The sequence below is a fragment of the Euprymna scolopes genome, chromosome 8 (genome assembly GCF_053919585.1).
Source record: "Euprymna scolopes isolate OS-2025 chromosome 8, ASM5391958v1, whole genome shotgun sequence".
NCBI lineage: Eukaryota > Metazoa > Mollusca > Cephalopoda > Sepiida > Sepiolidae > Euprymna > Euprymna scolopes.
The window spans coordinates 3,300,679-3,316,791 of record NC_136489.1 but is presented as its reverse complement, the minus strand read 5'-3'; positions in this window follow the sequence as shown (position 1 = coordinate 3,316,791).

Genomic DNA, 16,113 nt, shown 5'->3' with positions numbered 1-16,113 from the left:
TTGACTTGTATGAAAGCTCCATGTGAGCCAATAATAATAATAATAATAATAATAATAATAATAATAATATTTATATTTAAATCATAGACCAATAGTAGCTTTTACATTATATATATATATATATATATATATATATATATATATATATATATATATATATATATATATATATATATTACTGTTAGGATGATTAATCAGAATCGGAAAAATTGGAACTTTTTTTGGAATCGGTATCGGAATCGGTATCGGAATTGGAAAAATGTGTACGTATTTTCCCATGTCAACAACGATTCCTATAATCATATTTTTTCATTTGATTTTGTTTAAAACAAAAATTTTTACTGCTGGTAATAATAATAGAATAATCAATATTTATTGATTATAAACTAACAGCAAAACTAAAATCTATTGACACAAGTGTATTTTTATGCGTGTTTTCATGGTATCGTTAAAAATAGCAACATTATAGCTAAATATTTAGAGATTTAGTAAAAATCGGAATCAGTAATTATATCGGAATTGGAAATTTTATAAGAAATCGGTAATTGTATCGGAATCGGAAAAATATTGGACTCGTCCAATCACTGATGAAAGTATCGGATCGTTAATACGATTCGGTAACCGAAACATGTGTAACTAAGCAGATAAAACGGTAATATATATATATATATATATATATATATATATATATATATATATATATATATTGGATTAGTCGTAGCTAATCATTATACCTATAGACGGAAGCTTTTTTTTTTTTTTTTTTTTTTTTTTTTTACCCCCGACATCATCAAGAGAAGGAGTGATAAAGACGATTGGCGGATGACGAAGCTTAATTTTGTCTCCTACTGGATTTTCATCTTTCCTGTTAGACTGAGGCGATCATTTTGTTATCCCGTCTACCACGATGAGGATGAGTTGAATTTTAGAGTGAATCTGCTGCTACTGCTGCTACTGCTGCTACTGTTAGTGATTCATAATCAATCAATTGCACATTACATTTCATCGTCTAAAACGTCTAAATTGAACTCCAGTCTCAATTATCAGTTATCAATTTATCGGCTATAATATAGACAGGCCAAAAAACATTTAAAAAAATGAATAAACGAACGGAAATTAACAAAGAAAAAAAGAGCGGAGTTGAAGGACAATTATTAGGTTTGATCAATATTTAGAGTCGCGACCATTTGGAGACACGAGAGAGAGAGAGGGGGGGAGAGAGACAGAAACAGAGAGAGAGTTGCAAAGTAGATACGTGACTGATCGCTAAATGATCGCTAAATGATTATTTGCATTAAATATTTAGTTAAAAAAATATCTAAATTATAATTGTAAAAGTGTGGAAGCATACAAGATCTCGTGCAAATCTCGTTTTTTAAAGAAACTTTGAATTTCAAATGATAAGTTTTTTTTTTTTTTTTTGATTGTTTGTTTAATATTTTGGACGCAAAAGAAAACAAAAGAAAAAGAAAAGGAAGAAGAAAAAGAAAAAGAAAAGGAAGAAGAAAAAGAAAAAGAGAACTTTTATATACTTAAATGTTTCTATTATTTATTTTTCTAATATATGTGGACTATTTATCGCGTCACCTATGAAAAAATATGGTTTATCAAAATTATTAATTTTAAATTTTTTCCGGTTTTAAACGAAATTGTTTCTTTTAATTGCCAGTAAAAGTTTATCGAAGATCCATGCATCGTCTACACCATATTATCAAATCACAAACATGACGCGCTGTTAACATGTAAACTTTTACAATTGCACTGAATTTGAGGCAAATAGATGTAAGCATATGGAAAATTTTCTTCATTTCTTTTCCTGTTGAATTAACATTTTTATTTTTTACTTTAAATCATTTGTCGAAGAAAATTATTATTTCATCTTTCACTTTTAATGTTGAGGAATTGTACAGTAAATTGTGACGATGTGTAAACCAAAAATAAAGCATTCTTCATCAGTCATACTCTTGTTCCTCTTTTTTGGGCTCTTGCAACCATTACATATATTTTTATTTTTTACTGGTTTAGATAATTTATATTTTATTGAGATAAATTACTAATTAGATATCAGACACAAGTAATGTAAATACATAAAAAATTAACTGAATACTGACAACAACCTTCAACCATTATGGCAACCAGTTTCTGCTGGAAGTAATTTGATGTCAATCCCAAGAATAAGAATAAGAATACAGCTGCTTGCAAGTTATGTCCAACCATCACATCAAAGGGCGGTAAATCATCAAAAACTTTCACAATGACTAATATGTTAAACCATCTTATAAAAGTTCATTCAAAAGAAGTAACAGTTGCAAATAAGAAAAGAAAACAATGAATATTCAGGGGCAGACATTCAAAGAACAAGTGGCAACAACTACGAGCCTCTAGCAAAACACCAAACTACTATAAGATCAATATTGGCCAAAAAAAACGTTCGGGAAATTAATGAGCACAGGTCACAAGAGATCCATTATCTGATAAGAGAAATGCTGTTGATATTCAACCATATTCTGTAGCATCTGACATTGAATTAAATAGGCTTGTTGCAAAACTTTGTTCAAATTACTGCATTCCATTAAAAAAGTACTTCATTACATAATTTTCGATATATATACAAAACTAAAATAAAAACCTCAACTGTCTCTTGCTGAAATTCGCAGCATTTCATGAACTACAGATATTTGGACATCTTCAACAAATAATGCTTCCTTTTAGTATTTGACAGTCATTAGCTTTCAAGTAACTTTGAATAGTGCAGAGTTGTGCTTAGTTGTTCCATTCCCTGGTGCACACAAAGGTGCAACAATAAGTGAAGAATTGCAAAATGTTTTGGATGAGTATAAAATCTTCAATAAAACTCTCTTAGTCTTGCGGGATTCAGCAACAAATATGGCTGCTGGTGTCAGGGAATGTGATTTAGAATAATTATCATACATTGTGACTGAAGCTGTGAAGACAACCATTACATCTAACAGAACTACAGTTTCTCACTTTAATCGCTTTTTATTAGTTTATTATTAGATTAACTGAAATACAGGATCAGCTTGATTTTGAAAAAACGAACTCATTCAAGACGTGACCATATTATATGCTGGCATATTATATGCTGACATATTATATGCTGAAAATGAATTAAGGACAATGAAAAGCTCTTGTAATGTGCGCTGTTGACAGTAAATATGTACATTCAATATAATTCTATACATAATGATTATTATGCCTATTTTTTAAACAATTCTTACTTCATTATAATTTGATAAAAATGCTGATATGTTAAATTTTGGTGGCGGAAATAAAGTACCAAATGTCATAAACACATACGAATTTCAAAATCACACATCACAAAAACTGTTAAAATATACAGATCTGAAATATTGCATGCCTAGTCAATACATATGCTATAGCATATAATTTTTAAATAGAATCCTAAAAATAATGTAATAATTTTATGTAGTGCTTTTCACTTTGTTTTATCATGGCGATGTAAACATACATCAATTTAACTTTAATAAAAGAGAAAGCTACTTGTTATCAACGATAGAGTTCTTTATATAATTGATATTTCTTTGCGATTCTGTTGAATTCTTTGATTGGCACTGATGACATTCGTTCATTGGAGGTGGTTCCCTCAACTCCTTCCCTAGTCAAACACATACAAAGAAAAAAAATTCAGTTGTCCTTATTCAATGCTTGTGACACAAATCACTTATTTTCTATTATTTATTAAATTGTTAGGTGAAAGTACGACTAGTTAGACAAACACCCTCTCCTCCACATGTTCAGAAATGGGTTTCCAAACAGTTCTCTGCATAAGTACTATTGTTTTTTATTGTTTTAACATTTTATTTCTGTATTGGCTTTCTTCAAGTTAACGCTGTGGTTGTTTACAAATAATTTATTTATGGTTTATGCGGACCATTCTGCTTTACGTTGAATGTTAAAAAAAGGTCGCTTCTAAATTATATTTATCAGTTTTAAAATAAGGAAACGAACTTAGCTGTTTTTCAGAATAGCAGAATATTTTTTAACTGGTAAACATTAATTAGAAAGTGCTTTTTCATGGAATATATGTGAAGCAGAATAATTTGCACAAACCGGAATTTTTTAATAAGAGTTTCGTTCTTTTCTTTTTCATACGAGAACTTGGGATGCTTAACAACTTACCAATTGGGACTTGTTCAAAAATTGTCCAGTTATCGAGTCCATTTGAAGAAATTACCAAAGAAGCAAGTCACATAACTTCGCCCATATCGATGATAACACCTACAATTTTAGATTTTAAGTTATTTCTTTCAAAAGCTGTCCAATCTAATTCTGATATTTCTGACTCTAGTGTAGTGTAATCCCTACCACTGTTGAACAATTCAATGAATCGATGGAAACAAGATTCCATCTAAATGATAAACACTTGTGTCTACTTTCCTAGATTCAGGATTCAAATTTAAATTTCAAAAGAATGACACGGAAAACACTAAGAAGTGGATTCACATCTACTTTTTACTGAGTATAATGAAGTTTTCAAGTTCTGTTGTCAAGAAAATCAAAGTAAAAGTAAAACTCTCTCTTTCAAATATGTTTGATGAATTAGCTTCGAATAAGCCTACAGTAACAAATCAAAACTTAGAGTAGGTAGAAGCTGTGTTAAACCTGGTGATTGCAACTACAACAGAAATACAAGAATCACATTCTAAATTCAAAGGGAGTAAATCCCTTATAGTTAATCATTGTGTAGCTTTACAACTACTCGCAAGAGGTGATGATCCATTTCAGTGGTGGAAGAAGACACAGGAGACCTTACCACTGCTGAGTAAATTGGTTTCAAAATATTTTAGCTCAGCATCTTCATCAATGGGGAGTGGGCTGCTGTGTCCTGAGAATAGAGAAACTCTAATGTTTCTACATTACAACAAAAATATTCAACCTTAAATGCTGAGAAGACTATGAGAGCAAAGGAGGCAAGCAACAAGAATAGAAGAGGAAGTAGAATAGCAGCAGGTGCAAAACTTCAGCTTATAGTTATTCACTTAAAGAATTATAATTTGTACTTTGTAGTTGGTTTGTAATTTCTTTGTTTCTTATCTAATGATTAAAGAATTAAAAATTGTACTTTGCATTTTGAAATAATGGCAAAAAGCCATGACAGTGAAAAAACAATTAAATGTTAAGTTAAATTAGTAGTTACTGTGTTAATGTGTCAAAGCTTTCTGGTGCGTCACTTGGCAGTGATGAAATGGTTAAAATTTAATAGAAAAGAGAAAAGTAATAATTGGCCGATTAATTGGCAAAGTAGCCGATTAGGCTGATTACCGAATTTATTTTCATACTCTGCCTTTCGTTTATCTGTTATATGTGCACTTTATAATATGTAATTGCATTGCGAGTGACTATATATACAGTGCAATGGTTATATTGTTTAGTTATTTTTAGGGGAAAATCAATTAACTCTGTCATATAAACTGCACACAGACTGCTTTTCATTGCGTCAAAGTCTCATTTTATTAGTATTGTCCAATGAAGAGATATACTTAAATATCTACAGAATTGTACATGGTGTACTCACTTTTGTGATATATATATATATATATATATATATATATATATATATATATATATATATATATATATACTAGCAAAAGTACCCGTCATTGACTGGGTTCAAAAACAGCCTACAGAAAATGGACTCTGATTTATGAAAGTATGATAGGTTATGAAAAGGAAGGGTTGTAAAGAGATAGCTTCGAATTTGGGGGTATCAAAACCAAAGCAAAATATGATGAAAGTAAAAATAAAATAGATAAACCCCATAATTTATTATACCATACCTGTTCACACTGAAACACTAATCACAATATTCTATGTATCTATATTAAAAAACCTTGTTAAACCTTGTGACATATTTCCATTCCATGGAGGTCAGGCGCGAACGAACATCCCATAATTTTATTATATCATATTTCTTCAAACTGAAACATAATTATCAAAGTATACTTACGCAGATAGATATGAAAAGTCTTTATTAAAGTTTATGCCTATTTCCATTCTATGGAGGCCAGACGCGAACGAAGACCCCACAATTTTATTATACCATCCATATTTAAGTTAAAACATACTTATCAAAATATTATTATGTACATCTATATCAAACACACTTGTAAACGTTTTTTTTTTAATTTTTTAAATTTTTTATTTCCATACTTTGTAAGCCTGGCGCGAATGCAGACTCCACAATTTTACTGAACCACTGTTCTACCAGATCAAACATACCCATTCCTGTGTCTCGATACATTTTCTATCATTATATGTAATCAGTTTTTTTAAATAGTAAACCATATAGAAGCCTATTCGTGACCAGACACACACAGACATTCAGCTTTATATTATATATATATATATATATATATATATATATATATATATATATATATATATATACCTATTTTGCGCATGCGAAAATTCATTCATAGTTTCAAGTTGATGAATTTAAAACTTTTTTTATTATCTATGTGTCGATAGCACAAATGGTAAGAAATGCGTCTGGATTGCTAAACGTTTTGGTTTCGATTCTAGTTGGTGGCACCCAAATAACTTATTTTAAATTTTGAAATCAGTACTATATAGTAGGTACAATATAATACTCAATGGAGAATTGGTTATGTAAAAATATACACGAAATCTGCATGAAGTAAAATATATTTAACCGTATTTTACAATCGGGCAAGACCGGGTGGCACCCTGTTTCTTTTAAAAATGTATTTCTGTTATTTAAAAATGAAATAATGCTAAGCAGAAAGATGCATGTATAAACAGACTAGCTCTCATAATCTTTGCAACTTTATTCGCGTTATTGCAAAAGCCGCTTACTGTTAACTTCTCGCTGGCAACGATCATTGGCGTTCACTGGAATTTTGATGACAACATGCCTCACTCCAAGCCTCAGTCCTCTTTGCACTTATCCAGTGGAGTTCTGGTTATGTCAAATAATGGCATCGGGTGACGCCGGAATGGACAGATTTGAGAATTGAAGTAACAAAAAGTCCCGGACGATGCCAGGTTCCCCGCAAAAAGAGCAAGTCCGTGTAACCTTCCCACATTTAGACATGTGACGTGGAAATACGTCAAATGCTGGGTAAAAGAACAATATATGCAATCATAACTGAGAGTAACGAATGTCATAAACCGCTTCCTACGGATCAGGTTGTCGCCGTCATGTTCATCACCTCCCCCCTCTCTCTCTCTCTCTCTCTCTCTCTCTCTCTCTCTCTTTCTCTCCCTCTTTCTCTCTCTCGCTCTCTCTCTCTCTTACCCTACTGCACCCGTCAATTGTTAAAATAAAGTTTGTTTTTATCAACAAAAAGATTTGCTATTTATTTGATAAACACCGCATATTTGTGCACTCGTTGGTGTCATAAAAAGTAGAGTGAAAGTGAAAGCGATTGATAAGCCTGACTTGATAAAAAAAAACAATTATACACGCTCACGCACGGAAAAAGTGCAGTGCTGACTTTTAAGCATACATTGTAAGACTCGCTCATTACCCAACATGTATTGCTTCCCTTCCTCGGCCTTTCCATCCTCCTTGACCGTTCACAAAATATTTGGTGTGTGACGCCAGTTGATGATGACTCAATTTTTAAGAGAACGGCATAGTTAACTTAAAAAATTTGCGGTTTCAGTTTTTTTTTTTTTTTTTCTTTTTTTTTGTTTTTTGTTCCATGTGGTGTACTAGGTGTATCAGAATTTTTGTAGGAATTTTTGACACCCCTAACACGAAACTGCGAATAAAATATAAGAAACTCGTAATTTCTCTTTTAAAGGTGGGTTGTTTATTTTCTTTATGGATTATAATTCCAAAATAAACTATTAAAGTTGTTTTAAAAGTAATAGAAATATTTTTTTTAAAAAACAGTAATGAATTTTACGAACTCAATACTTTTCAATTTTTAAACTTTAAAAAATCTATCCAAATTTTTCTATTGATTCTATTTTTACGATATTTTCAGGGTCAATGTGAAATTTTATGCTCTTTCCAATAAACCGAACATAATATTTTAGACAAACGTTTTTTTTAATTCACGCCCCCCCCCCATTTTCAAGTGTCTATTAAAAAGTAAATAATTAATTTACTCACCAAAGTGTTATATATCATAAATTGAAGAGAAAAGGTCAATAAATAATATATTCCAATTTAAAACAAAAAAAGTAGTGTTTTTTTAGAAATTTACCTGTAAAGTTCCAAGTTTAAAACCTTTTTTTTAAAACCACGTTGTTTGTTTTTTCATTTGTTTTTTTTTTTTAATGAAACCTTGGTCATTGCTCCTTTAATTGAAAAAACATTAGGGCTTGAATTACATTTTTCAAGTAGTTATAAGCTTGGAAAGACAGGGGGTCGAATAATTCACGCCTCCCATTTTGAAATGTCTATTAAGAAGTACATAATTAATTTACTCACCAAAGTGTTATATATCATAAATTGAAGAGAAAAGGTCAATAAATAATATATTCAAATTTTTTTAAAAAAGTAGTGTTTTTTAGAAATTTACCTGTAAAGTCCGAAGTTTAAAACCTTTTTAAAAAAGAAAACCATGTTGTTTGTTTTTGGGGAGTCTTTTAATGAAACTTTGGTCCTTTCTCCTTTAATTGAAAAAAAAATAAGGCTTGAATTACATTTTTCGAGGAGTTATATACTTGGAAAGACGAGGTGGAATTATTCACTATTTTTCAGGAAATTTCTGACACACCTAGTGGTGTTCTGCTATTTTTTTCTTTTACTTTTGTTGCAATTACCAATATAGCCAGTAAGCGTTTCTACTATAACAGCAGATCACACAACCGACGAAAAACCGTTAATGTCTAGAAGGTCCACGACTTGCCGACATTTGCTTATATTCAAACTCGCCTGAGTATGACACCATAGACTATTATTTGTATAATATATTATTATTTTACATAGTTAAGAAAGAAAGCATCAATCGTGCCGCATGCAATACTACAGGTGAGCTAAATGACAAACGCGTAGAAAATATTTTAATTGAAAAAAAGATTTTATTGCTATGCATAGATTTGAAACACAAAACTGTCAAATATACATTAGGGTTTCAAAAGGGCAAAGATTTGCGTGTAAAGTCGCCATAAAATGTAAACTCATTTTTTTATTTGTTTTATTGTTGTCTAAAACTCCTAACATATCTTAATGACTGTTTTATATGCAAAAGTTTGAAGAGATCGTTTGAAGGAGTATGGCCAATATTTATTTGAAAATTAGCCATTTTTATATATGTAAAAGTTCAAATTTCGTTTCACAAGTATATAATCATGCGTTCTTTTCATAGAATGTATCTTCCTTGTAAAATTATTGAAATTATTTTTCTCCTGCGTTTAACAAATTAGGATGAATAATGGAAGACATTGAAAGAAGTGCGAAGTTATTGTGGTCGCCATTAAGAGGAATTGCTCAGCTTATTAAACTAGACACATGTCATTTCGAAAGATGGATTGCCAAAAACTGACGGCAATTCATTAGCAACAAATCTGCGTTTTAAAAATTATTCATACTTTTCGCATTCATACTTAAAGAATCATTGTACTCATTGTTTGGACCAAATTAGAAAAGAACAAATCAATTCACTTAATACAGCAAATGCTAATACAATTGTGTGTATAAATATTAGGTTGACGAAAACGTTCTTGCGGAATTTTTTATTTTGATTTCAAATGATGTGTTTTTAAATAAGTTTTCATTATAATATCTTTACTTTATATATCATTTTAAAGAGCGTTTTTCGTTCTATCTGATCGTTTAAATTACAGTCGTTTTAAAACAATTATGTCTTCTTTTCATAACGTTGAATAAAAGATGGAAACAAGCAAATTCGCACAATTTTTTTGTTTAATTCAAGCTAGGCCGATAAGCTGCTGAAATAGCTTGCGATATCAACGAAGCGTTTGCCCCAGGAACTACTACTGAACGCACAGCACAATGGTGGTTTAAGAAATTTCGTGGCAGCGACGAGAGTCTTAAAGATGATGAACGTAGTGGTCATCCATCGGATGTTGACGACGATCAATTAAGAGTCTTAGTCGAAACTAATCCACGCACAACTGAACTTGCTTCTGAAATAGACGTAAGGTATACAACGATTTCCAACTACTTGAAAAAGATTGGAAAAGAAAAAACTTGATAAATAGGTGTCTCACGAATTGCACGACCACTAATACGCAACAAGAACGTATCTCGTCCAGGCTGTGGCTTGTGATGGAAAGTGGGTTTTTACGACAACCAGCAACGTCCAGCGAAGTGGTTAGACGCCGACGAAGCTCCACGACACTTCCCGAAACCAGATTTGCACCAAGAGAAGGTCATACTGACTGTTTGCGACCGGTCTCATCCATTACAGTTTCTTTTTTGTTGTTATTGTTGTTGTTGTTGTTGTTGTTGTTGTTGTTGTTGTTGTTGTTGTTTTTCTAAATGCAAGCGAAACAATTACAGTGGAGAAGTATTGTCACAAAATGGATGAAATACATCAGGAACTTCGACAATAACACCCAGCATGAGTAAACAGAAAAGGCCCACGACAATGCCGGACCGCACGTTGCTAAACCAATCCTGCAGAAGTTGAACAAATAGGACTTCGAAACTCTGACTCATCCGCCATACTCTCCAACTCTTTCACCTACCGACTAAAGCTTTTTCAAGTATCTTTTTTTACATGGGAGTCACCACTTATCAAGGCCTGAAAGCCACTAGAGGATAAGGTTTATTGCGTGTCCAGTAATCAATGGGATAATATCGTAGTAATCGTTTGTAATGGAACTTTGGTACATTGGATTACTTAAGGGAGCGGTTTATCAGGAATTTACTTATGTTGGATTTGAAGACATCCAAGTTGTAGTCAGGTGGGAAACAGGCAAACGGAAGAGAGTTCCACAGGCGTGCAGTTCTAAGAAAGACGCTTTTTTCATGGAATCTACGTTTTGATTTAAGCACAGATAAAGAGTTGGGAAAATTATTGACAGTGGTTTCAGCTAGACGGGTGTTTTTCGTGAAAGATTGGCGAGGGGGTAGAGATTGGAGCTCAGACGAGCACTTGCCATGGAAATAACGATAAAACAAAGGCAGGCTCACAACGTCTCTTCTGTGGGAGAGAAGTGCAGAGAAGAGAAAAGGGCATCCCCCATTAAGCTACAAAGCTACCAGATGTGGCAGCAGTACGCCATCCTTGGACGTATCTGGATTTTATATAGATTAGAATTGCGTCAGTAGTGAAATATCTTCTGGGGCGGCAGAAGGATCCCACCATTTTTCCAGCGACCTTGGAAACAGATTTGACGTGCGTGTTCCATTTCAGATCAAAGTAAATGTCAATCCCAGAAGCTTGTCAAAACATGGAGCATCCCCCAAGATGAGTGCCATCCATTTCAATTGATACCAGATGGGGATCAGAACGTTGATAATGTAAAGATAGGAGCTTGGTTTTAGATGCATTAAAAGTAAACAGTCACCTCTTTCTCCATTGTACCACGCGCTCAAGATCAGATGAAAGAGAATCAGAGAGAACTTTGTCATTTACGGCCTTTGATGTGTTGCCAGAGATGTTAGTGTCACCAGCATAAATATCAACAACTGATCTATGTGTTTTTTGAAGATCATTGATGTAGATCAGGAAGAGAGTTGGGCCCAGAATAGACCCCTGAGGGACGCCAGCATTAATACTGTGGGCTTCTGATTTCTGCCCATCAACCACTACTCTTATAAGCCTATCAGAGAGAAATGATTTAATGATTGAGAAAACATTTCCAGTTATACCGTAACTGGAAATCTTGTGAAGTAGGCCTTTATGCTATACCTTATCGAAGGCCTTTGATATGTCAAGAGCAATTGCCCTAGAAAGGAAACGTTTGTCGAGAGATTCACTTATCCTATGAGATATAACCGTTAGCACATCTGCTGTAGATCTCGACAATTTCCTGCGTGAGAAATTCTTCAAAAACCTAAGCGATATCAAAAACGCATTCAACGACTTCATTGTCACCAGAATGCAAAATTTTCACTTTACTAGCATAAATACACTTGTTTTGTGTTGGCAAATTGTGTTGATTCTGATGGTGCTTATTTCGATCAATAATTTTTTGTTTGAGCCGGGATATGTTCATCTGAATTGAAAAGTTAAAAACCGCAAGATCTTTCCTGTCAACTTCACACACACACACACACACACACACACACACACACACATATATATATATATATATATATATATATATATATATATATATATATATATATATATATATATATATATATATAACTTCTGAATAAAATTATCTAACAATCAACTGGTATGGAAAACTGCGCATAATATTCATTCAAGCTGAAATATGCGCGGTTTGTTTTTATATTAGTTTTTTACATATCCAATATTTTTTTTCATTTTTTTATTTGACAATTTATAACTACGATAAATTGCGGTTTCACTTAATGCCTTAACTAGCAAATTCTAGCATTACTACAAATATAATTTGCTGATTTCTTTATGTCCTCTGATGATAAGAATAATAAGAATAGCATTCTTTGAAACTCCGCGGAATAAGGACTTTGTAAATTGTGTTTTTGGAGTATTCAGTCGAACAATAAATTTTGATTGTCAAGTTCAACTTACAGTTTTAATTTTCTTTCTCTTATTAATACTTACTAATTACTCTTAATAGTAATAGCCACACAAGTATTTATTCATTTTTGGAAAGTTTTTCATTTTCCAGTTGAGATATGTACGCATCTTATGCCCCGTGTTGTACTGTAACCAGCCCTCAGCAGTATCTTGCCCTCGGGTGGCGCGTTTGTTTGCTTATTATTTTTTTGTTTTTTTTTTGGGGGGGGGGTTCAGTTGTTTTATAGTTTTTTTTTCAACCCGGGTATGCTAAACATTTGCCCGCTATCTCATACATTTCAACCGAGAGATCTTTTTTAAGATTCTAACCGTCAAAGTGCAAACGTTTGAATCTATCTTGCACCTGGTTCATCAGGTATGTTTGCAAGGTAGGTTCTGCAATTTGTTTTCATTGGTTCAGTTGCTCTTATAATGACTGGAATGGTGAAGATCTTCCTTAGATTCCAGTTTCTTTTCATATCGTGCATAAGATTTTGTTTTATATTAGCAGTTGGCTGTGCCGAACTAAGTCATTTTTGTAATAAATTTTAGCTAAATACGTAATTATATTGCCAATAACACAGAACAAAAATAACAAATTAAAATTGGCTAATCAGAAGCAAAGTTTGATCTGTCAGTTTAGGTATGACTTTAAAAATCTGACATGATAACTTTATATGAAATAACCAATATCGTAATAAAAAAAGTCGTTTGATTTTTTTCATAATATTCCGAGTTTTCGGTGGAACAGGTGAACAAACATTATATCTACGTAAAAATATGATTTGGTTCCAAAAATGTAAACCTTATTGTTTATTTCTTGATGTATAATAAAAAAAAACGTATTTAGCATCGATATTCTGTGCACATCGTTGTGCTTGTGTAGGGGCGTGTCTTTCGGGGAATACTCATCTAAAGCTGCTTATAATCGCGTTTTTAAACGTGAACACGCCGGATTTTATGTAGTTTGGGCGGGGCGAAGTTAAATTAATGTTTGCAAATCTAAATTTAATGCCATATTTTCTATCGTTTCTGTTTTATTGCCTTCTTTTTGCTTGTTTCTTGTCCGCCCTAAACCCCCCTACCTCCCATCTCTCTCTCTCTCCCTCTCTCTCTCTCTCTCTCTCTCTCTCTCTTCCTCCCCCCCCTCTCGCTATGGAGATAGTTAGAGAGTGAGAGAGATAAGAGAGAGAAAGAGAATTTTTAAGACGAAACACGTATGCATGCGAATAAATCAAAAAAGATATATTATAAACATATTTACTGGCTTCCTTCAAAGGGAGAATACTCTGTTAGGAAAATATGAAAATTTTCTAACTAGAAACATTATTGTGAAATTCGATCTTTTTACCATGAAGTTGAAATATTCTATAGAATTGAAATATATTTCTACAGTGATTTCGTAAGATCATATCAGTCGTCGAGCTAAAAAGACGATAGATAAAATTGACTTTATTCTGATGTTCAAACCCAGCGACCGGTGACAGCCATATATATATATATATATATATATATATATATATATATATATATATATATATATATATATATATATATATAAGTGAAATTGGCTGTTTGTGTGTATGTGGGTGTCTGTATGTGTATATTTCCCTACCAAACTACTCTGTCAATTGTAAGTGTATAGACGCAAGATCTGCCATAAAGGGTATTGAGATTTGGGAAATCTTTTTAATTAGTTTTCGATTAAATTCCCGTTTGCTTAAAAAAAAAAAAAAAAAAAAAAACTAACTATGTATTTCACGGGAAAAAAACAATTCCGCTCGGAAATATTTGTTAAGAAATTTATGCGAATTAATTTTTCTCTTCATGGACTAAGGCTAAAGAAACGGAAATAGCTATTCAAAATGTATATTAATATTTGAGGGCAGAAGTATAACAGAGTGTGTTTATATCGTTTATTTATACAACCATTATTATCTACATATTTACAAACATGTTCCTATAGTGTCTTTTTCGAATGTTGTATATAATAGAACTTGCAGGCTGGATTTCTTCTGTTTCCATGATACTGCAGTATCTGATATCTATCTATCTATCTATCTACCCCCTCTCTCTTTCACTCTCTCTCTCACTCTCTCTCTCTCTCTCTCTCTCTATATATATATATATATATATATATATATATATATATATTTCATTACATTTTCACCCCGAACAAGGCACAGTGCCATTTTGATGTAGCGGGCTACTATAAGGGACATAAGTTGCAGGGATATTATGTAGGGAGTTGAGCAGCAAGACGTCTGTTCACATTACACTTGAACTTATGAATGTCAGTACAGTTGAGGAAACAGGAAACCGATTGAGAATTCCAAAGTCTAATAGTTCTGGGGGAAGAAACTATTAGAGTAGAAGGCTTTCTTACATCTAGGAATCTCTACTGTGTAAGGGTGGGACTTTGCTGCTTGTCGCGTTTGCCGAGGGTATATACGTCGGGGGTAGGTATATATATATATATATATATATATATATATATATATATATATATATACACACAAATACAATTACAATTACAGATCAGTTTCCAATTATTTATTTATTGCACCATTTTAAAATCTTAAACTTAACATTCTCTTTCCACACTTACATTTTATCCTTAACATATTCTGTAAATTTTTCCTTTTTTTTTTTAATTTATTTTAATCATGTTTTAGGCGTGATATGCTTCAAGTAAACATAGATTACATCTTTTTGATTTACTTGGTTTATACTTCATAGCTTTTTTGTCTACGATTGACCATTTTAATTCCCAATCCATTCTTATTTCTATTAATTTTGTTTATCTTTATTTCTATCATGATCCTCATCTCTATTTGATTAATTCTCTGCCTCAATTTTAAATGATACGGTTTCGGTATCTGTCTTTGAAACATTCAGTTCCCTCTACGTATATCTTTTTACTGTTATCCACCTTAATTTCACATTTGTATACAATTTAAGAAATTAAGCAATTCCTCTTCAATGGATATTCGTTGGGTATTCTACAGTTACATTTTTCTCAATATTTAATTCACCTGATTTTATCTTATTCACTATTTTGCTTATTTCTCAATTAAAATATCATATACTTTTACCATTAGCAGCGTTTGAGAAAAAAAGTTTAATTGTGTTCTTATTAATGATTTTACTTAACCTATTCAATTATTTTGTAAAATACTTTAGGGATATTATTTTGTATATGTTCACTGAAAGGATGGCTGAACCATACTTGTTTTTCGTCTATTTGTCTTATGCCTATTATTATTATTATTATTATTATTATTATTATTATTATTATTATTATTATTATCATCATCATCATCATTATTACTACTACTACTACTACTATTATCATCATCATCATCATCATCATAATTATTATTATTATTATTACTACTACTACTATTATTATTATTATTATTATTAATTTCGTTCTTTTTATTTATTAAATATTTTTATTCTTTACTGTTCT